The sequence below is a fragment of the Schistocerca nitens genome, chromosome 9 (genome assembly GCF_023898315.1).
Source record: "Schistocerca nitens isolate TAMUIC-IGC-003100 chromosome 9, iqSchNite1.1, whole genome shotgun sequence".
NCBI lineage: Eukaryota > Metazoa > Arthropoda > Insecta > Orthoptera > Acrididae > Schistocerca > Schistocerca nitens.
In genome coordinates this window covers 290,190,164-290,213,981 of record NC_064622.1, presented here as the reverse complement: position 1 = coordinate 290,213,981, position 23,818 = coordinate 290,190,164, and the positions used below count along the sequence as shown (strand labels likewise).

Here is a 23,818-nt window from a genome sequence, read left to right as displayed (position 1 = left end):
CAGTTCATATTCATCCAGCGGACTGCAACTTCTTCTAGTCCGTAGATAAGCGGTATCTCTTGTACAGACTGATCTTAGAAGCTTGTGATAGTGTTTCCAAAGTATCTGATGCAACACACGTAAGAATTTGGAAGTTTTTTGTATTTCAATTCCAATCTCTTGGCGTAACTCCAGTCCCTCATACAAGATATGGGAGATGGGCAATGCCATGAATGAAGGGATTACTTCAAGGGCAAACTTCAGTGAGAAATTTTGTACCCTTGGACTGTTACAATAGTTGTGGATATCCGACAGGAAACCTGAGAAGTGACAGCTGAAGTGAATCTGGTGAAATCATTTTTGGTGTCGTTGGCCACTGTTGTTTCTGTAAGAAAGGAATGTTGTTGCTATCTTCAGTTCAAAGATTGGTTTGATGCAGATCTCCACTCTATTCTAACCTATGCAAGCTTCTTTATATCTGTGTAACTACTGCAATCTACGTACATTTGAAACTTTGCTTACTGAAGTCAAGCCTTGGTCTCTTTCTGCTGTTTTTATGTCCCCCCTCCCCCTCACCCCCCAGCCATTAGACTTGCCTCCATTGCCAAATTGACAATTTATTGCTGCCACAGGATGTTTCCTGTTGACAGATCCATTCTTTTTATCAGATAGTTCCATAAATTTATTTTTCTACAATTTAGTTCAGTACCTCCTCAGTAGTCAGCTGATCTATTCACCTAGTCTTCAAAATTATTTTGTAACATCACATTTCTAGAGCTTCTACTCTCTTACAGTCTCAACTATTTATTTCTACAATTCACTGCCAACATGGCTACCCTCCAGACAAATTCCTTCAGAAAAGAATTCCTAGCACTTATATTTATATTCAGTGTTAGTAAATTTCTGATTTTAAGGAATCCTTTTCTAGCTATTGGTAGTCTGCACTTTATATCCTCTCTACTTTGGCCACAGTCAGTTATTTTGCTCCCTCAATTACTATTTTAGTATGCAGTTTCCTTACTTGAGTCCCTCGGGATCACCGGTTTCATTTTGTTACCCATGTATCATTTTTGATCATATTTATGGCATAAACTCTTTTCAACATTCTATCCATTCTGTTCTTTTAATGGTGCTCAATGTACATCAGGTGTAGCTTACAATCTTGTCCCACTGCCTTCTCAACCACTGCTTGCCATCATGTGCTGTGACTCATAGAACTGGAGTCTGTATTCTATACAGGTTGTAGATAATCTGTAGCTACCTGCTGCTTTCAGAATTTCAAGAGATTATTCCCAGTCAACATTATCAAAAGATTTTTTAAAATCTACATGTTATATATTGGATTTGCCCTTTTTTATCTATTTTGTAAGATAAGTCTTAAGGTCAGTTTTGCCTTGTGTGTTTGTACATTTCTCTGGATCCAAATTAATTATTCCCAACATTGGCTTCTACCAGAGTTTCTATCAATTTGTATATAATTTTTGCCAGTATTTCACAACCATGAGTTATTAAACTGATAGTGTGGTACTATTCACACCTACCAGCACCTTCCCTTTGCAGAATTGTAATTACTATATTCATATTGAAGCTTGAGTGTACAGTATTTTGCTTGTCATATATCATAGTAAGTTCTCCTGAGAATATCATTGTTTCTGAAGTAATGTTGTCTACTCCAGGTTCCTCATTGCTATTTAAGTTTTACATACTCTGTCAGCTTTTGCTTGCAATTGTATCCTGTCTCATTCTGATGTACTTCCTTCTCTCTTTTGATAATATTATCCCCAAGTCTGTTTCTTTTCTATAGTTTTTTCTGTATTGCTTCCACTTTTCAGCCCTTCCTTCTGTGCATGCTATTGGCTTGCTATCTGCCCACTTAATATTCCTATGCTTATTTTCTTTTCTGCAAAGGTCTCCTTAATTTACCCATAGGTGGCATCTATTCCATAGTGACATATGCTTCTTAAGCTTTGCATTCCTCTTGAATCCATTTCTGATTTGCTATTTTGCACATTCTCTCAGTCTCATTTTTAGATGTCTGTATTTCCTTCACCTGCTTCATTTGCTGCATTCTTTTATTATCTCCTTTCATCATATAAAAAATATCTTGCGTTATTCAAGGATTTCTACTTGCCTTTGCTTTTTGCCTATTTGACCCTCTGCTGTATTCACTATTCCATCTCTCACAGCTAACCATTTTTCTTCTCTTACATTCCTTTCTCCTGTTTCAGTTGATCATTGCCTAATGTTTCCTGTGAAACTCGTGACAACCCATCTTTCTTTTAAGTTATCCAGTTCTCATGCTCTTAATATCCCTCCTTATGCAATTTCTCCAGTTCCCTTCCCCCTGCCCCTTCCTCCAAATTTGTAACTGTAAACTTACGCTCCACACCTTCCCCTGGAAGTGCCTGGTAGTTTGAAATTTGGTTTTGAGAGGTTATGACTACATTGTATTGTTATATAATTTATTCGAATCCTTCTGGTGTCTGCATGTCTCTTTAAACTATTCAACTACAGTATAATGTGATGGGTAGTTTGTTACTCACCATACAGAGGAGATGTTGAGTCGCAGAGGGGCACAGCAAAAAAGCTGATATACATTTAAGCTTTTGGCCAGAAGACCTTCTTCTAAAGTAGAGTCCATCCTCTGTGGCCAGAGGCATTTGTCACATATGAGTGATACTTGGTTATGTGCTTATATGTGTGTTTTCTACTTTAGAAGAAGGTATTTTGGCCAAATCTTATATGTTATGCTGATCTGCTTCTCAATGTCTCCTCTATATGGTGAGTAGCAATTTACCCTTTTTGGGCTAATATATCATAGAACATAATGAATTTTCAAAAATACAGTATAATTGAGTAAATAAAAAATTTACTCACAAAGAAGTGGTAGGAGAACACACGTATAAAAGGTATTGCAGTTTGCACGCTTTCAGAGCCCAGGGGTCCTTCTTTTGGTGGAAGGGTTGAAGGGAACTTAAAAATGCAAGATAGGGTAATATGCAAGACAGACAGCTAAAACATCATGCACAAGTTCATAAGAGCAAAAAACAAAGTGCATTGTATGTGATAGAGGTGGGAGAGTGACGACGAAAAGTAGACAGGTCAGAAAATGAAAGAAACTAAAATGGAGTGAAGAACAGAAAAGTTACTGTGAAGAAATTTAGAACTGAAGAAATTAATGTAAAGTAAGGCCACATGAGCGTCAAGGACCAACAACATGTTGTAGTGTCAATTCCCACCTGCGAAGTTCTGAGAAACTAGTGTCTGGGAGAAGAATCCAGATGGAACATGTGTTGAAACAGTCACTGAGGTCTCGACTGTCATTTTGTAGAGCATGCTCTGCAACAAGATACTGTGTGTTGCCAGCATACACCCTCTTCCTATTACCCATTCGTCCTAACTGATGGCTTGGTGGTAGTCACACCTTGTTAAAGACTGAACAATGCTTACACAACAGTTGGTATATGACATCTCAATTTACAGATGGCTCTCCCTTTGAAATTATATGCTTTGTCAGTTATAGGGCTGGTGTAGATGGTGTTTGGAGGGTTTATTGGACAAGTCTTGCAGGGGTTGGTCACAGGAATAGGAACCACAGTGCAGGGAGATAGGTGCAGAAGGAGCATACAGACTGACAAAGATATAGTGAAGATGGGAGGGTGGCAAAAAGCTATTCTAGGTGTGGCAGGTAAAATGTTGGACAAAATGGATGTCATTTCAGGCAGGATTTTAGGAAGTCATAGCCTTGTCAATTTAGCTGATTACTAATACATTCAAGACCAGGATAATAAAAGTGTGGTTTATAAAGTTCTCAGAACGGAATAGAGAAAAAGTACTTAAATCATTGAAAGCTGATTACTAATTTATTCAAGACCAGGATAATACAGGGGTGGTTTAAAAGGTTCTTGGAATGGAATAGAAAAAGTACTTGCATCGCTGAAAATTTTTTGTTTTTCAATGTAATCTCATTGTACATTAATGCACTTGCTCCAACGGTGTACTAGTGCCTTGCTCACATCTCGAAAATGAGTTTCCTCCAGGGCTGCAAAATACTTGTCAACTCGTGCTATCAATTCCTCTTTTGAAGTGAATCTTTGTCCACCAAGAAAAGTGTTCAGTTTTGGAAAGAGATGGAAATCTGACGGAGCCATATCAGGTGAATAAGGCAGATGTGGCAACGATTCATACCTTAGTTTGTGTAATTTTGCCATGGCGATAGCACACATGTGGGTATGCATTGTCTTGATGGAAAATGACTTTCTTCCTTGCTGAACCCGGCGGCCTGTTTTTGCACATCTTGTGTTGCAATTTTTCCAGGATGTTAGCATAGTATTCTCCAGTAATTGTTTGCCCAGTGGGGAGATAATCTACAAACAAAATCATCTTTCCATCCCAGAACATTGATGCCATGACATTTCCTGCTGAAGGAATTGTCTTTGCTTTCTTTGGTGGCAGAGAATCAGCATGGTTCCACTGCTTTCACTGTTGTTTTGTCTCTGGGGTATAGTAGTGCACCCAAGTTTCATCTGTGGTCACATTTGAGCGCAAAAAATCTTGTTCGTTTCTCCTAAAATGGGCCAAACATTGTTCCAATATGTCCATTCTCATGTGTTTTCGATCTATCGTTAAGAGTCACTACACCCATCTTGCAGATGTTTTTTTCATTTCTAATTCTTCAGTTCAAATGTGATATACCCTTTCAGATGACATCTGGCAAGTATGAGCAATTTCACGCACTTTTCCATCAGCGATCCTCCATGACCATTTTGTGCACTTTTGCAATGATTTCTGGAGTATTAATGCATCTTGCCCAACCACTGTGCAGATCACCATCAAAGCTCTCCCACCAAACTTAAATTCATTTGTCCCCATGGCAACAGTTGAATATGAAGGAGCAGAGTCCCACAGTGTATTCTGGAAATCGGCATTTGCTTTCACACCTTTCTTTACGAAGTACTTAATCACTGCTTGAATCTCGATTTTTTCCATCTTGCCAAATTAATATGCGAGAAGAACAACTGAGCCATGTCACCACCACAGCTCTCTTCCAGGAGCACTGACATGGCACATGTGTACAGGCAACAGTCCAACTTGTTACGCTAGTACTGATCTCTCTTGGTGGTTCTGAGAACTTTTCAAACAACCCTTGTATTGAGTCACAAGTGATGTGCTTCTAAGTTGTTTTTTGGGGGGATCAGCAGTACCAGGATTGGATGTGATGCCCTGGGAAGTCTGTTTTTAAACTAAGCTGAGGTGAGAATGATGGCATATTGCTATAAAGAGTCTGTTTCTGAGCAAATACATTTGCCTTGAATCCCAAGGCTGTATGGGAGGGAATATTTGACATGGAAAGGATGGCAGCTACCAAAATGTAAGTACTGTTGTTTGTTAGTAGGTTTAATGTTAACAGTAGTGTGTAGCTGACCTCCAGTGAGGATGAATCGACATGAAGGAAAGTTTGATTCTAAATAGCACCATGTGAAATTTAATTGGGACAATGTATTTAGAGATTCCAGGAATTTTAAAAGGTCACCCTCACCATGAGTCCATATTACAAAGATGACATCACTGTATCTAAACCAAACCATGGGGTGTAGGTTTATGGATCACAGGAAAGCCCCTGCAAGCTACTCCTGAAAAGGCTGGCATAGGAAGGAGCAATCCTGGTTCGCATGGCTGTACCCCTGATCTGTATGTATATCTGCCCCTCAAATGTGAAGTAGTTGTTGGTAAATATAAAGTTGATTAAAGTGACGTTATTCTCACAGAGGTCAACTACACACTTTTGTTCACAGCACTTACATTTTGCCAATTGCCATACTTTCCATGTCAAATTTTCTCCGTGATACAGCCTCGACATTCAAGGCAAACGTGTTTGCTCAGAAGCAGACTCTTTACAGAAATACACCACCATTCATACCTCATCCTGAAGCAAATATAATTACCCTACCAATCTAGCTGAAAAGCAGGTTTCCCAGGCCATCACATCTAATCCTGGTACAGCTGATCCCCCAAAAAACAACTTAGAAGTACACCGCTTGTCACTCAGTATTATCCTGATCTTGAATGTATTACTCAGATACTTGGAAAAGTCTGTGACTTCCTAAAATCCTGCCTGAAATGATGTCCATTCTGTCCAAGATGTTACACACCACACCTACAATAGCTTTTCATCGCCCTCCTAATCTCCACAGTATCCATGTCAGTATGTTTCTTCTGCACCCATCTCCATACCCTGTGGCTCTTACCCCTGTGACCATCCCTGCTGAAAGACTTGCCCGATACACCATCCTACCACCACCTTGTAACTAAGGGAGAGCCACGTGTGAAATGACACTTCATATACCAGCTGTTGTGTAAGCACTGTTCGGTCTTTTGCAAGGGTATGACTGCCACCACTCATCAGGTAGGATGAATAGGCATAGGTTGTTGTTGTTGTTATGGTCTTCAGTCCTGAGACTGGTTTGATGCAACTCTCCATGCTACTCTATCCTGTGCAAGCTTCTTCATCTCCCAGTACCTACGGCAACCTACATCCTTCTGAGTCTGCTTAGTGTATTCATCTCTTGGTCTCCCTCTACGATTTTTACCCTCCACGCTGCCCTCCAATACTAAATTGGTGATCCCTTGATGCCTCAGGACATGTCCTACCAACCGATCCCTTCTTCTGGTCAAGTTGTGCCACAAATTTCTCTTCTCCCCAATCCTATTCAACACTTCCTCATTAGTTATGTGATCTACCCATCTAATCTTCAGCATTCTTCTGTAGCACCACATTTCGAAAGCTTCTATTCTCTTCTTGTCCAAACTATTTATTGCCCATGTTTCACTTCCATACATGGCTACACTCCATACAAATACTTTCAGAAATGACTTCCTGACAATTAAATCTATACTTGATGTTAACAAATTTCTCTTCTTCAGAAACACTTCCCTTGCCATTGCCAGTCTACATTTTATATCCTCTCTACTTTGACGATCATCAGTTACTTTGCTCCCCAAATAGCAAAACTCCTTTACTACTTAAGCTTCTACTAGTTTTTCCATTCGTCTGTAAAGAGTTCGTGGTAGTATTTTGCAGCTCTGACTTATTAAACTGATAGTTCAGTAATTTTCACATCTGTCAAAACTTGCCTTCTTTGGGATTGGAATTATTATATTCTTCTTTAAGTCTGAGGTGATTTCGCCTGTCTCATACATCTTGCTCACTAGATGGTAGCGTTTTGTCAGAACTGGCTCTCCCAAGGCTGTCAGTAGTTCTAATGGAATGTTGTCTACTCCCGGGGCCTTGTTTCGACTCAGGTCTTTCAGAGCTCTGTCAAACTCTTCACACAATATCATATCTCCCATTTCATCTTCATCTACATCCTCTTCCATTTCTATAACATTGCCTTCAAGTAAATCGCCCTTGTATAGACTCTCTATATACTCCTTCCACCTATCTGCTTTCCCTTCTTTGCTTAGAACTGGGTTTCCATCTGAGCTCTTGATGTTCATACAAATGGTTCTCTTTTCTCCAAATGCCTCTTTAATTTTCCTGTAGGCAGTATCTATCTTACCCCTAGTGAGATAAGCCTCTACATCCTTACATTTGTCCTCTAGCCATCGCTGCTTAGCCATTTTGCACTTCCTGTCGATTTCATTTTTGAGACGTTTGTGTTCCTTTTTGCCTGCTTCATTTACTGCATTTTTATATTTTCTTCTTTCATCAATGAAATTCAATATTTCTTCTGTTACCCAAGGATTTCTACTAACCCTCGTCTTTTTACCCACTTGATCCTCTGCTGCCTTCACTACTTCATCCCTCAGAGCTACCCATTCTGCTTCTACTGTATTTCTTTCCTCCATTCCTGTCAAGTGTTCCCTTATGCTCTCCCTGAAACTCTGTACAACCTCTGGTTTAGTCAGTTTATTCAGGTCCCATCTCCTTAAATTCCCACCTTTTTGCAGTTTCTTCAGTTTTAATCTACAGTTCATAACCAATAGATTGTGATCAGAGTCCACATCTGCCCCTGGAAATGTCTTACAATTTAAAACCTGGTTCCTAAATCTCTGTCTTACCATTATATAATCTATCTGAAATCTTCTAGTATCTCCAGGATTCATCCATGTATACAACCTCCTTTTATGATTCTTGAACCAAGTGTTAGCTATGATTAAGTTATGCTCTGTGCAAAATTCTACCAGACGGCTTCCTCTTTCATTTCTCTCCCCCAATCCATATTCACCCACTGTGTTTCCTTCTCTCTCTTTTCCTACTCTCGAATTCCAGTCACCCATGACTATTAAATTTTCGTCTCCCTTCACTACCTGAATAATTTCTTTTATCTCATCATACATTTCATCAATGTCTTCATCATCGGCAGAGCTAGTTGTCATATAAACTTGTACTACTGTAGTAGTACTACTGTACTACTGTAGGCATAGGTAGAGGGTGTATACTGGCAACACACAGTATCCTGTTCCAGAGCATCCTCTACAACATGTCCGTTGTGACCTATAGTCCGTGAGACGAGTGATTGGTACTGACAGTTCCGGCGGGCAGACGGCACTGTTTCCGAACGTGGCTCACAGCACGCGGCGCCCTGTCTGCTACACGCATTCTCTAGCAGCAGAAATAAAAGCGAAACAAAATACAAGTCATATTGGTACACGTGAATTTATTTAAAGTTGATGCTTGAAATATATTAACTCGAAAACTGATAAGAGCTATTTAGTACAAGTATCTAAGATGCTGAAACATAATAAAGTTATTTGTTAAACTTCACAACTGAAATGAAAACTATTTTCGCAAGTTGTTGAACATTAGCAGTTTTGGTTTCCATTGTTAAGTATTAGCATTATTAATTTGTTCTACTACAAGCTACAGAATAATTGGTCAGTGTATTAAGAGTTATAATCTGAAGAAAGTACTCACAATATGATGATCTGGTTGTAGATCGATAGCAAACTCCCTCCTTACATTCCTGAATACGTTGTAGTTACTGTAATGGAAAAACATCACTCACATCACTGTCAGAATCTGATTTGACATTGTCTTCCTCAGCACTACTGGAACTAACACTGCTCTCTCCCAGATGTATAATTAAATTTTCGATGCATTCTTCCACAACCCCTTCGGTTTTGGACGCCTCTCTGATGGCACTTGCAGTGCTGTTTACAATTTTAGCCCACGTCCTGCTTGTCACTTTATTGATAGCTGCTGGAAGGAGAGTTTCCACTTCAGAGATCGTGAATTTTTTATTGTTTGCAGCCATGTAATTTTTTATCTGCGCCCACACTCCTTCAATTGCATTGAAGTGACAGTGGTATGGAGGAAGCCGAACGATTTCATGCCCTTGCCTTTTAGCAATCTCGTCAATTACATATGTTTGAAATTGGGGTTTCTTTTGTGTCACAATTTCGAGAAGTTCCGCCTTCCTTAAATCTTCTCTGAAATCTACTTTTCGCCGTTTCAACCACTGAATGATATCGTCTTTTTTTATTGCCAAGGTTGGTGCCTTATCATGACTAACGGAATGATAAGGCGCATTGTCCATAACAATCACTGATGGACTTGTCAGATTCGTCATAAGCGATGTCTCGAACCATTCTTGAAATACTACACTGTTCATTTCTTCATGGTAATCTCCCGTCTTTTTTGACCGAAACATTTTCAAGCAGTTTGACACAAAACCTTTCGATGTTCCTGCATGTAAGACAATAATACGCCCTCCTTTGCCAACAGGCACTGCCATTGTCCCCTCGGGCGTTCCATCATTCCAGCCTCTACGTAAAGAATGGCTGGCATTGACCCAAGTTTCATCTAACCACACTATACTTTCGAATTCCACACCCATGATCCTGTGCAGAAATCTGCACCGCCATGCAACTACATCTGTCCTTTCCATTAATATTTTGCATCCGTTAAACAGTGAATAGCTGAAGCCTATGTCTTTCAACACTGTACGCAATGAAAATTTGCTCCCTTTAAAAAGATCGTCTTTCTGAAGCGACACCAGTAATTTAGATAGAGTGGGATGTTCCCTTCTGTTATAATAGCTGTATATATGATGATGAATAGCGTCTTTCTGAAAATCGTCCAAAGCTGTCACCTGCTTATTTCTCGGTCGCTTCTTTCCTGGTGTGTGCAGCTTTGTTGTGCCACTCTCGTCACAATCTACACTATACTGTTCTTTCCCTATCGTTACAACAGTGTTCTTACTTATTTTCAATGCTGCTGCAGTTCTCTTCACAACCTGAACAACAGGAATTAAGGGCCCACCTTTGTCCTTTTCTTTCTCAAAGTAATCCCTCACAGAGCACACGAATTCACGCGCCTGGGTGTGTAGCACACTTTTCTTCCTCCATTTCACTTCTTGTGTTGGGCTGGTACTACCCGCCGCAGTAGACATTGTTTACAACGAAACATAAACAAAGAAACACTAAAAACAACAAAAACGAAATAAACTGCGAATTCAACTTCAGACAAACGACGAATGACCGCACCGCCTGCACGCGAGACACTGGTAAGTTTCATAAGCGCGCGCGACCGGGTTTCAGAGCGGCAATGTGGCCCTTGCTACCCGCTCAAAGTCAGGCCATCATTGGCTGCCTGCCTGCGGTCGCTAGGCAACGGAAAGACGCTACCGAGCTGTCAATACCAAAGACTTCTCTCCCAGACTATAGGTGCCTGTTTCACTAAACACACCATCTGGATTCTTCTCCCAGAAACCAGTCTCAGAACTCCACAGTTGGGAACTGGCACTGCAACATGTTGTTGGTTCTTGCCACCCACATGACCTTGATTTGTGTTAATTTCTTCAGTTTCAGAATCTCCTCACAGTAACTATTCCTTTCTTCACTCCCTTTTAGTTTCTTTCATTTTTTGAATTGTTTACTATTTATTGTTTCTCTCCCACCTCTATCATATACCATCCACTTAACTTTTTGCTCTTATGAACTCGTGCATGATATTTTAGTGGTAATCTCTGTCTTGCATTATACCCTATCTTCCACTTTTAAGTTCTCAGGTTTTCAAATCTCATACAGTGCAGTCCCAAACAATCATTATTTCCTTCTCATCCTGTCTGATAAGTCTCCCCTGAACTGAGGTTCTGGGCAACTTTTCCAAACCCTATCCACTTTTCCTAAATCTCATCAGTCCTTTTCCTTCACCCCTCTTTCTTCCCTTCAACCCTCTTTCTTCCCTTCAACCCTTCTGTCAGAACAAGGAGGCCAGGTGCTCCGAAAGCTTGCAAACTGTAATACCTTTTATATGTGTGTGCTCCTGCTGCCGCTTAGTGGGTAGATATTTTATCTGTCCAATTACATGAAATCTATCCTTTTCATAATGTTGTTGTTATTCAATCTTGTATTTCCCATTGTTTGAACAACATAACTGTTTTTAATGTTTCCAAAACTAGTATTAGCAATGATTATATTGTGCTCTCTGGATGATTCACCCAAGCAGCTTCTTCTTCCATCGCTTTCCCCCAGTCCATATTCTCCTACAAATGAATTCCAGTTCCCTTAACAATCTGAATAAATTCTTTTATTTCATCATACATTCTGTTTATCAAATGTGTAGATAGTAAGCATATAAACTTGTGTGACATGGGTGAGTGTTGCCTTTGAATCTATCTAGGCTATGATAGTGCATTCCCTATGCTACTCATTGGATCTAGCAGGCATTCTTATTTCATATTCATTATTAGACCAACTCCTGCATTATCACTTTTCAATTTTGTATTGATAATACTGCACTGACATGCCATTGGTCTCCTTTCACATTATCAATAAATAAAAAAAATAAAAAAAAAAACAGGTGACAAGTCTTATATTGTAGTATCATAAATTTCTTCTTTAAGTTAGTAAGACAATCAGACACTTTGATCTTGAAAATATGTAAATAACAGGAAATAATGGATTCAGTTTTGTATTTGGCAAATAACCTAGGCAAATTATGTACCTGTAATATTATAAGCATATTTTTCCATGAAAAATATCAGTACTAATATAGTAATAGATAATAAATTCTAAAATAATTTCTTCAAAGGAGTGTAATGTTTGTTATTTGGAAGTTTGTAGACTAAAATGCAAAAATCTGTGAGAATAGATAAAGAAACTCATTCTTGTAATGTTTCGAAGTGTTTGATATAGTCATTTGTTTGAGGCAGAAGAGACATATACTGATAACTATGTTGTCATAACTGTTGAAAGATTTTTTAAATTTGGAGGCTTACTTAATCTGGAAGACGTTAGTATGTTACTAGCAAAACCAGAAAATAGCATTAAAATCCAGAAATTCAGAATATGCAAAAACTAATAAGTATTGCATTGTGGAACTCATTTTCTGTATTTGGAGTAACTTCGCCTACAGTTAATGAGAAGACTGATGAATGGAAAGACAGAGGTGGTGAGTCACCCTAAAACGTGAATAGAAATGGAATCATATTGTGCTAGTATAAGCATAGTGCTGTGGTGGCTAAAGATATCAAGCAGAAAATGATGTAGCTAAACAAATGATAGGACTTGAGCTCTGCAGAATTGCTAGGGAGCAGATGATTCAGGATGGAGAGGGTGATACAAAAATGACAGAAAAGGACACAGTAGGAAGAGAAAGAGCAGCAAACAGTGGTGGAAGGGTAGGGGAAACATGGAAGAAATAACAGCATGCAGGCAAAACATAGTCAAGATGTCCAAATACAGAAGAATAATTTGCAGGAGTGAGTAGAAAATTTGCTTAGAGTAAGGAATGGATAAGTCACACAGCAAATGTCAGTCAGCAAACAGTAACTCTTTTATATGCAACTGATTTGGATCCCCTACCTAGCACTGATGCAGCCATGTCAGTGGTACTAAGGCTGTGATTCGCGGCTACAGGCGTTGTTGTAGGGAACCACTGTTGAGAAATGCACTTCATTTGTGGCCTGGGTTCATGGCATAGCTCATTGCTCGCTGTAATTTTTAGTTGTTTGTATAGCACAGTTACACAGCCAAGTTGACTCAGTTTGTTTTCTGGTCTGAATTGGTTTCTAATTTGGAACTGTTGTATTGCTTCTCCAACTTTGCTATGTAATCGACTTGTTAATGCTTTATTCACTTCATGATCTCAGGCTATTGTGGACTTATAGGAAATTGTGTTTATTTTCCTGTGGTTTGATGTACCAGCTGGAGCATGTGGTGATAAGCAGTACACCTACACCTTTGTATGGAAAAACAAGGCTAAAATTATACTAAATGTGAAGTTAACCTATTTATTTTTAAAATTAATTGTAACTTACGGTAACAACTGACTTGTTACACAATATTTGGTTCCTGTATTCCTTTATCACCAGAACTGTAGTAGTGCTTTTACAGCCACTTGTGTATAATATTATTTACATTATTATAAAAAGGACAGATTCCTGCTCACTATATGGTGGAAATGTTGAGTCACACATGGCAGGCACAATGAAAAGACTGCTAAACAAGTAAATTTTCAGCTGAAAGGCCTTCTTCTGAATTAGACAATATATACACACATATTCTCGCAAATACAAGCCAAACACACATGACCACTGTCTCTGGCTGCTTAGGTCAGAATCTGAGCCAGTGTGCATGGAGAGAGAAGCAATCGCTGTGGTAAGGGGAAGGCTGGAACAGCGAGGGGAGGGATAGTAAGGAAGGGGTGGGGGATGGAAAAGTGCTGTTTGTGGGAGCATGTAGAGACGTGGTGGAGACAGGGTAGAGCAGCTAGGTGCAGTCAGGAGGTTAGTCAGAGGGTAGGGTGGGGGGATACAGAAAAGGAGAGGAGTAAACAGGCTATAGGTGTGTTGGTGGAATGAAAGGCTGTTTAGTACTGGAGTGGGAATGGGGAAGTGGATAGGGGGGTGAAGGACAATGACTAATGAAAGTTGAGGCCAGGAAGATTACAGGAATGCACATATTTTAGGAAGAGTCCCTACCTGCACTACTGTTCCATCTTCGATTTTCCATTTCTTCGCATTATTTATTTTGTCATAGCTTAAAAAAACTATCCACACACTTGTCATCAGTGCCAAAATGACATTGAGTCATATTTGGGGGAGGGGTTCAGTTTTAGCAAACATGGGTCATGATTTTGATAATAATAGCAATAAAATGTATTAAATGTTTTAATATAATAATAACTTGTTTACCTCAGTTCGTAGTACATCCATTTAACATAATGTTGAAGTAATTGTAATTTAGAGAAATGCAGCATTTTAAAGCCCTTCTTTCAAAAATATGAGAAGTACATGTGTTTACGCAACTGATGCAAGAACTATCATATCGAAAACTTTCAACTTTGGTCATCATCATCAGTGTTCTGCCGAAAGGCAGGTTTTCATATGGTAGTTCTCCAGGCTGTCTGGTCTTCTGCCATCCTCTTCAGGTCTGCATAATTTCCTCTTCCTTTTATGTCATCCATCATCTTGATCTCCTTCTTTCTCTCAGTCTTCTCCCACAAACAAATCCTTCCAAAGCATCTGCTAGCAAGCACTTCCTTCTCAATGAATGTCCCAACCAGTTCTTTTTCCTTTGTCTTACGACCTTCAGCAGACATCTTCTCTCACCAACCTTTCCAATACTATTTCATTACTCACTCTTTCCATCCAGCTTATTCTCTCCATTCTCCTCCACATCCACATCTCAAATGCTTCTAACCTTTTTTCATCCTCTCGCCTCAGTGTCCACGTTTCTGCCACATATAGTGCCACACTGCAGAAAAACATTTGCCAAGCCTTTTCCTGAGTCCTTTATCTAATTTGCCACATAAGAGTCTCCGCTTTCTGTTGAATGCCCCCTTCGCTATGGCAATTCGAGTTTTCACCTCCTGGTGACATCTCAAGTCTTCAGTTATTGTGCTTCCAAGATATTTTAATGCACTTACTTGGCTAATGGTAGATTGTCCTATTTTAATATTGGACAGTCTGTGTTTTGTACTGATGACCATACTCTTTGTTTTTGCTGTGTTTATTTGCATCCCATATTCCATACAAACTCTGCAGCGGAGTGTGCGCTGATATGAAACTTCCTGGCAGATTAAAACTGTGTGCTCGACCGAGACTTGAACTCGGGACCTTTGCCTTTCACGAGCAAGTGCTCTACCATCTGAGCTACCGAAGCACGACTCACGGCCGGTACTCACAGCTTTACTTCTGCCAGTATCTCGTCTCCTACCTTCCAAACTTTACAGAAGCTCTCCTGCGAACCATGCAGAACTAGCACTCCTGAAAGAAAGGATACTGCGGAGACATGGTTTAGCCACAGCCTGGGGGATGTTTCCAGAATGAGATTTTCACTCTGCAGCGGAGAGTGCGCTGATATGAAACTTCCTGGCAGATTAAAACTGTGTGCCCGACCGAGACTCGAACTCGGGACCTTTGCCTTTCGCGGGCAAGTGCTCTACCATCTGAGCTACCGAAGCACGACTCACGGCCGGTACTCACAGGAGAGCTTCTGTGAAGTTTGGAAGGTAGGAGGCGAGATACTGGCAGAAGTGAATCTTGTGAACAGGGATGAAGGCTATCAACTGAGCGCGGCCTGGAATCCAGCATTAGCCGCAATATGCCAGGAATGCAACAAGAACCGTCCAGCTCACGAGACGCGACCAGAATGCTCTGACGGAGACACGAACGGCGCACCCGCTTCCCCCTCCAACTCGCCCGCAGGCTCCGCTGGACCCAGCCTCCCACGGCCAGGTGGTGGGGGGCACACCGCAGGTATAAAGGGACCGGCATCCGCAAAGTCTCGGCACTTCGCCAGAAGATGATGAGTATGTCACTCATCGAAACGTCGCAGTTTGAAGACACCGCCACCCGGCTGGAAGCCCGAGAACTCTTTGCCAACATACCTTGTGTTTTCTAGAATACCTTGCCATTTTTGAGACATTTTAGCTTTCACACCACTTTATCCTCTGACTGTTAGCTGTGGAACTTGGAAACTGATGAACGTAAAAATATAAACACTTCAACCAAAATGATATTTATGATAGTTTAGTGCCTGTGTTGTTCAGATGTATGCTGCCATGTTCCTTCAGGCAGGCACTGCTGGCAGCTACAGCTGTTACAAAATGTATTTGCAGCTGCAAATATGGACAACCATCAGCTGCATAATGGAATGATGACAGTGAAAATTTGTGCCAGATTGGGGCTCGAATCAGGATTTCTTACTTATTGCGAGCTGTCGCCTTATCATAGACTATCCAAGCATGCCTCTCAGCCAGACCCAAACTTCCACATGTTCTTAACCATGTGTCTATAACTCGCACTCGTACATTCATTATGCATGTCTGAAGGAACATTGCGTCATACTTCTGAATAACACAGGCACTAAAATATTGTATTTATCCACTGACACTGTGCAGGCAACTTTCAATTAAAATTTCACTCCTGTATGGGAATACACTCAATGAATATATGAGTGCAGGTTGTAGACACATGGTTGACAACATGGAAGTTTGTGTGTGGCCATGAATCATGCTCAAATAGCCTAATGGTAAGGTGACCACTCACCATAAGCAGGAAATCTGAGTTCGAGTCACAGTCCAGCACAAATTTTCATTGTCGTCATTCCTTTATACAGCTGACAGTTACCCATATTCACAACTGTGAATACATTTCATGAGTAAAATGGTATTGCCAGGGAGCAGGGAGTCACAATTGCCATGAATTGTTCAAAAGGTGTGTGGAACATGTAACTAACCAAATAACTAACAAACCCTACCTCCTTAGATCCACACTTGCGTGACAACCCAAAAAATGGTAGTGTTGAGAAAAACCATTACAAACAGAACCACTAAGCCTCAGTAATTTTTGAAAAATATTACAAAAATCTCAAATGTTTATTGAACTGAGACCCAAGCTATCTTTGCTTTACACCTAGTTCACTTTGTCATCATCCTCCCTACAGACAAGTTCAAAATGGTTCAAATGACTCTGAGAACTATGGAACCAAACATCAGAGGTCATCAGTCCCCTAGAACTTAGAACTACTTAAACCTAACTAACCTAAGGACATCACACACATCCATGCCCGAGGCAGGAGTCGAACCTGCAACCATAGCAGTCGCGCGGTTCCAGACTGAAGCACCTAGAACCGCTCGGCCACCACAGCCGGCTACAGACAAGTGCTCGACTGCTATAATACTTGACCGTAAGGAGTTTGTGAAAGAGGGTCACAGTCAGCTTTCAAGTACCGCAATAGTCAGCATTGCTACTAATGACCCAATTCGTTCCATCCAGCCTGAGCCACAGAAAATCTTGAAAAACCTAGGCCCCTCACAGAGACTCACGATGACTTCCATAGAACTGCTAACTGCTCTTGGTCAACACACTCCTACTTTCTACCTACTTCTCAAAACACACAATCCTTACTGTCCCATACTAGCTGTCTTTAATGCCTCCACCAAATGCATCTTAGCCCAGCACCTCCAACCTGTTACCCAGAGCCTTCTGTCCAACATAAAAGAGACACCAGTTACTTTCTGGAACATCTGAAGTCCATTCCCATCTCTCTCTCAGTTGGTATCCTCCTTGCCACCATTGATGTGACTTTGTTTTTCACAGACATCCCACATACACGCAGCCTCCCAGCCATAGAACACTACCTTTCCCAGTAACCCTGGGAAAGTCTTCCTAAAATATCATTTATTGTTACCCTAGCCAAAGTTTTCTTTACCCGTAGCTACTTCACTTTTGAGGGCTATACCTGCAACCAAACCACGGGTAGTGCTATGAGATCCAGAATGACCCCATGATATCCAACATTCTTATGCTCTTTACTTCCACCCCCAACATATCACTCCTTTAGAGACTGTGAAGAGAGAATTGGACTAGTTACAGCACACACAGCCATTTAAGCAGTCATTATTCCTGTGTTTCACACATGATTTGAATGTGAAGAAACCCTTATATATGGTATTACACTAAGTACCCTCTGCCATGCATTTCACAATGGTCTTCATTGCATATATATGTAGATGGAAAAAGCATTCCTTAAGTCCCAGGAGGTGGGCACCTTCGCATGTCATTAATGACATCGTTGTGATTTGAACACATGGGCAAGAACAACTCCTTTGCTTCGAGCAACCACCTCACTGAAACCAACATCCGAATCTTAGTCCAAATAAAACCAATGAATAAGCAACAAATCCTGTACTTTGACAGCTGCTACCCATTCCACTTCAAATACTCTCTTCCTACAGCCTAGTCACCTGCAGCAAGTGTATCTGCTCCACTATTGAATCCCTCAACATAAACATCAGCAAGTTCTCACAGCCTTCCCTCTGCCGTAGCTAGCTGACAGATCTTATATGCAAACAAATCTCCTGTGCAATATCCTCCACTTCCAAAACACTCAGAAGTACGCCACTTGTCACCTAGCACAACTTAGCCCTTCAGAACTCAATTCCACCAAGGCTATAGCTCTCTCAAGTCAAGCCCTAAAATGATATCCTCCCTTCATTCTATACTCTCCACACCACCAACTGTTGCCTTCCTAAACCTCCTAGTCAAACCTCATGACGTTTCTAAACCACTATCTCTAACCCAAGGTTCTTACCTGTGCACTGATCCTGTTGTAAAACCTGTCACATGCACCCACCCACCACCACCACCTACTCCAGCCCCATTTCTGGCAAATCCTACAATATTGAATGCAGAGCAACTTTCAAAATGAAGCATGTTATTTATTAAATATCTCATGTCTACTGTGCATGAGTTGCTCCTCCTTTTTAACCTTCTCCACCCTAACTATCTGTTCTGAAAGCTAGGCAGGCGGTCACTGCTATGTGTATGTGCCGGCAGTACTACATATTTCGTATTGCACAGTTAAGTACTGACCAGCAATTCTATCTCAAAATTTAGTGATTTAAACTAACGACTGATACCATTATTTTAATGATTAGAGTGGTATTTTACAAAGCAAATCTAATTTACAAAAGACTTTTTTATGGAAATAAATCAACTAATATACACACAGTTCCCTACAGTGATATGTGATACATTATATTTGTGCCTTTTCACTTATTTGAGTTATATGCACCTGCAGTTGTCATTTTTTGGGTTGTAAGGCACAGATTGTCTCCTGATACTGAGTAGTGAAATTTTGCTACAAGCAGATGCCACATACTTATCTTTGGAAGCAGTAAATCCTCAAGAAAGAATGAAAGGAAGAAAGAAAAAGAAGAAGAAAAAATTAGTGAAGAAAAATACTTCGAGAATAAAAACAAAATCCATCTGGTTGAATACTCTTTTAAATCATATACACTTAATGCAGAAAAAAAACATAGCAATAATTTATATGTATGAGTTACTGTGGAAGATGGGCACCCAAACGAGCACAAAAAAAATGAAATTTTAATTATGTCTACTGAGAGATGGGTGAGAAAATGACAGAGACAAGCAAAGTGCTCTCAAGAATAAATAAGCTTTAATTGAAATTGAGAGTATCAAGTGTATTTTGGAAAACCATTTCCTGCAACTACAGTGTATTTTGGAGAACTATTTCCTGCCACTTGAGTTGTTATGGTGGTGCAAATAAAAAGTCCCCATATGGTGTGAATTGTTAGGTAATTAATTTCTGACCCATAGTGGCGTTGAATTTGAATATTCTGCAGTATTGTGTTGTGTGTTATTAATGCAAAAACATGAAGATAATTTTATGGACTGGCATAGAAATGACGTTGATATATATGAAATTTCACTTTGCAATATTCGTATATGTTAATCAGTATATTATGGCAAGTTTCAACTTTATCTACCGAACGGCATTTTTATTCATATTTTTAAAATAATTTTGTTGTCACGTTGATGGCATTCACAGGGTTTATAGCTGGATTGGTGGTTCTGTATGTGTACATAATATTTTGATGACAGACTTGGTCATCTTCTCCAGTGTTTTGAGCAGAAATCAAATTATTTTGTGTGTTATTCATTCAAATCAACAAAGTACAGTACAGAAAGGCAGTCAAGAAAATCCTAATTTTGGTTGATTACCAATAAAAATTCACCAGAATTAGATGGAGGTCTGCAAGAAATCTACTCCTTCATTGTCAACAAATAAAAAATACATAGCTGAAGCCACAAATCCTTTTCTTTTCTTGATGATGCAAACGCAAGACTGTCCTAATTAGTAACCACAGACAGAAACACTGAGAATGTGAATAACATACTACTGAATAATCTGCCAGTAAAGGTGTATGGAATATTTCTTAAATGATAGAGCACAGCAATCAGTCATCCTTTTCTTGCAGGTTTTATTTGGCAAATCTAGATTTTGGCTAGTGCCTAGCCATTATTAATGCACCATTTCATAGTATCAATGCATGTTCTGGTACATCAGTACCCTGTTGTTTGGGCTTCTGTCACAGTTCTTTGAGGTTCTTATAGTCTTGAAACAACTGTGACAGAAGCCCAAACAACAGGGTACTGACGTACTAGAACATGCATTGATATTATGAAATGGTGCACTGATGATGGGTGGCTCTAGCCGAAATTTAAATTTGCCAAATAAAAACTGCAAGAAAAGTATGACTGTTTGTTGTGTTCTATCATTTGAAAGTCAAGTCATATACAATGAAAAAATGTGGTGCATTTTACAATTAATAATTGTGAGAAATATTTGTGCAAGGAGAGTGCCTCATTTGCTAAATGGTGATCAAAATTTAATGTAAAAAAAAACCTCAATGGTGTTTGAACAGTTCTGATGAACACATCCAATTTTATGTGCCATTTATAGTGTTGTAAACATGTAAGTTCACTACTTTATAACAGAAACTAAATAGCAATCAAGCAGTGGATGGAATTCTGTGGTCCTGTTCCAAAAAGACAATGTTGCTTGTATCTGCTAAAAAGATTATGGTGAACGATTTGTGATGAGAATTTTTTTGTGTTACAAAAGGTTTTTGTTAATATAAGTTGTCTTGCAAAGAATACAATAATGATTATGGAATACTGTGCAAGTCATCTTGGTTAATTGTATGAGAGAAATACATTAAAAGGGTCCTGAAGAGCAAAAGAAAAAAAAAGTTTCAGTGTTTCTGTGGTTCAAGGAAAGGTGCTTTGCTGGTGGAAAAACTGAGGGGTTTTAAGAATTAATTACTTGAATATCCATCTTATTTATTATATCAGCAAAAAATAATCAGTTTATGAAAATACAGTATAATGTAATTGGATAGATAAAACTTCTGCTCACCAAGTGGCAACAGGTGAACACACACATAAAGGTATTAAAGTTAACAAGCTTTTGGAGCCAGTCGTTCATTCTTCTGGCAGAAGTTTGAAGGGGAAAGAAGAGTGCTGAAGAGGATTGGGGAGGTTTAGGAAAAGACATAGAGTTCCAAAAAGTCACCCAGAACTGAGGGTCAGGAGAGACTTACCAAATAGGATGAGAAGGAAAGACTGATCGCTGGGGACTGCAGTAGTTGAGATTTGGAAACATGAGAACTTAAAGATGGAAGATATGGTAATATGCAAGACAGAGACTTCTGCTGAAACATTGTGCATGAGTTAGTAAGAGTGGAAAGCTAAGTGCATAATATGTGATAGAGGTGGGAGGGGGAAATGAAGCAGAGAAAAATAAACGGGTCAGAAAATGAAAGGTATAGAAATCTAAAAGGGAGTGACAGAAGGAATAGTTACTGTGAAGAAATGATGAGACCAAAGAAATTCATGTAAATTGAGGCCAGATGGGTGGTGTGAAGCAAGAACATGTTGTAACACCAGCTCTTGCTCACCTTAATCAACTTTATACTTACCAACAACGACTTTACCTCTGAGGAGCAGATGTACAAACAGATCAGGGGAACAATCATGGGAACCAGGATTTGTCCTTCCTATGCCAACCTTTTCATGGGTAACTTGGAGGGAGCTTTCCTTTCATCCATATGCCTTCAGCCTCTGATTTGGTTTAGATACATCAATGTTCTAAATCCCATACCACTTTCCTTGATGTTGATCTCGTCCGCACCAAAGGTTAGCTGTTCTCTTCTGTTCACATTAATCATACTATCAAACAACAGTACTTACATTTTAACAGTTGTCATCCTTTCCATGTCAAATATTCCCTTCCATACAGCCTTGGCATTCGAAATGAACATATTTGTTGAGATGCAGACTATTTACAGCAATACACCACTTCTGTCACCTCAGCCTTCACTGTTTGTAATTACCCCACCAACCTCCTCTGATTTGGTTTAGATACATCAATGTTCTAAATCCCATACCACTTTCCTTGATGTTGGTCTCGTCCTCACCAAAGATTAGCTTTTCTCTTCTGTTCACATTAATCATACTATCAAACAACAGTACTTATATTTTAACAGTTGTCGTCCTTACCATGTCAAATATTCCCTTCCATACAGCCTTGGCATTCGAAATGAACATATTTGTTCAGATGCAGACTATTTACAGCAATACACCACTTCTGTCACCTCAGTCTTCACTGTTTGTAATTACCCCACCAACCTAGCTGAAAACAGATTTCCTGATCCATCACGTCCAATCCTAGTACTGCTGATCCCTCACAAAAACAATGTAGGAGACACCGCTTGTCACCCAGTATTATCTCATTTGAACTCTTCCATGAGGAGGGTGAACTTGGGGTTGGAGTGGCTGCTTAGGACGGATATAGGGTCCCATATTGGTTTGATTCCTGTGGATGCTATCGATAGGTGGGACTACACTAGGCATGGCCTTCACCTGAATAGGAAAGGGAAGGGAAAACTATCTGGGTTGATCGCAGAAAACTTAAGGGGGACACTGTCACAAGTGGTAAAATAGCAGTGAACACAGGTGTCAGAGGGATGCCTTTTTTAGGATAGGGAAGGGGGAAAGTAAACGAGATTGGCAGGCACACTCACTTTGAGAAAACAGATGAACAGGAGTCAGATTTTAGCATACAGCCTCCATTTAAACAATGTTTAACAGAAAGTAATCAGAAACTGCCAGTTCATCTTTGCCAAAGCAGTTATAATCCCATTTGTATGCAGTATCAGTTATCTTTATTACACCAGAACATTCTGGGACTCAGAAATAAAGTTGATGAACTACTCATTTGTATTGATGAAATGAATTCATCTAACCAAATTGACATAATCTGCCTCCCTGAACATCAAGTGACTACTGGTATAGATATGTTAGACTTTTCAGGATTTAAGCTAGCTTCCTACTTCTGCAGAGTAGATATGGATGGAGGAGGAGTTGCCACATTTATTAAAAACTGCCATAAATTCAAGAACATTGACATTAATAAATTCTGTTTAGAGCAGCATCTAGAAGCATGTGCAACAGAAGTAGAGTTCCGTAACAGATACTATATAATAGTAACTATTTACCGAGCACCTGCAGGAAATTATAATCTATTCATAGATCATCGAGAAGCTCTTTTGGGTTATTTAACAGGAAGAAACAAAGAAATTTTGATTTCTAGTGACTTTAATACATATTTTCTAATGCCATCTTCCAGTAAACATTTACTACAGTTAGTAATGTTGTCTTTCAATCTAACTCACACTGTAAACATTCCAACTAGGATCCCTAAATGCTCAAACACAGCCAGTGATAATATTTTATAGAAAAATCAAAGGAACAAAATCATATCATAAAACCAGTAATAAATGGACTACCAGATCATGACATGCAGCTCCTTGTTTTAGATGTAAATTCTAAGCAGATTATCAAGACTGTTAAATCTGAGTACAGGGGAGTAGTCAATCAACCAGAAATTGAGTGTTTTAGAAAACTGCTCAAAGAACAATGTTTATAGTGTTCATGACATGAATGAAAAATATAACACATTCATGAACAATGTCAGTACCATGTTTGAAAACTGTTTTCCTCTAAAAGTTACTCAA

General features: G+C 39.6%; 1 protein-coding gene across 1 annotated transcript in view; it reads left to right on the top strand.

The window, feature by feature from the left end:
- Window positions 1–23,818, top strand: part of LOC126204186 (cubilin-like) — a 1,516,445-nt gene that overhangs the window by 584,035 nt on the left and 908,592 nt on the right. The gene's annotated exons all lie outside the window — the stretch shown is intronic.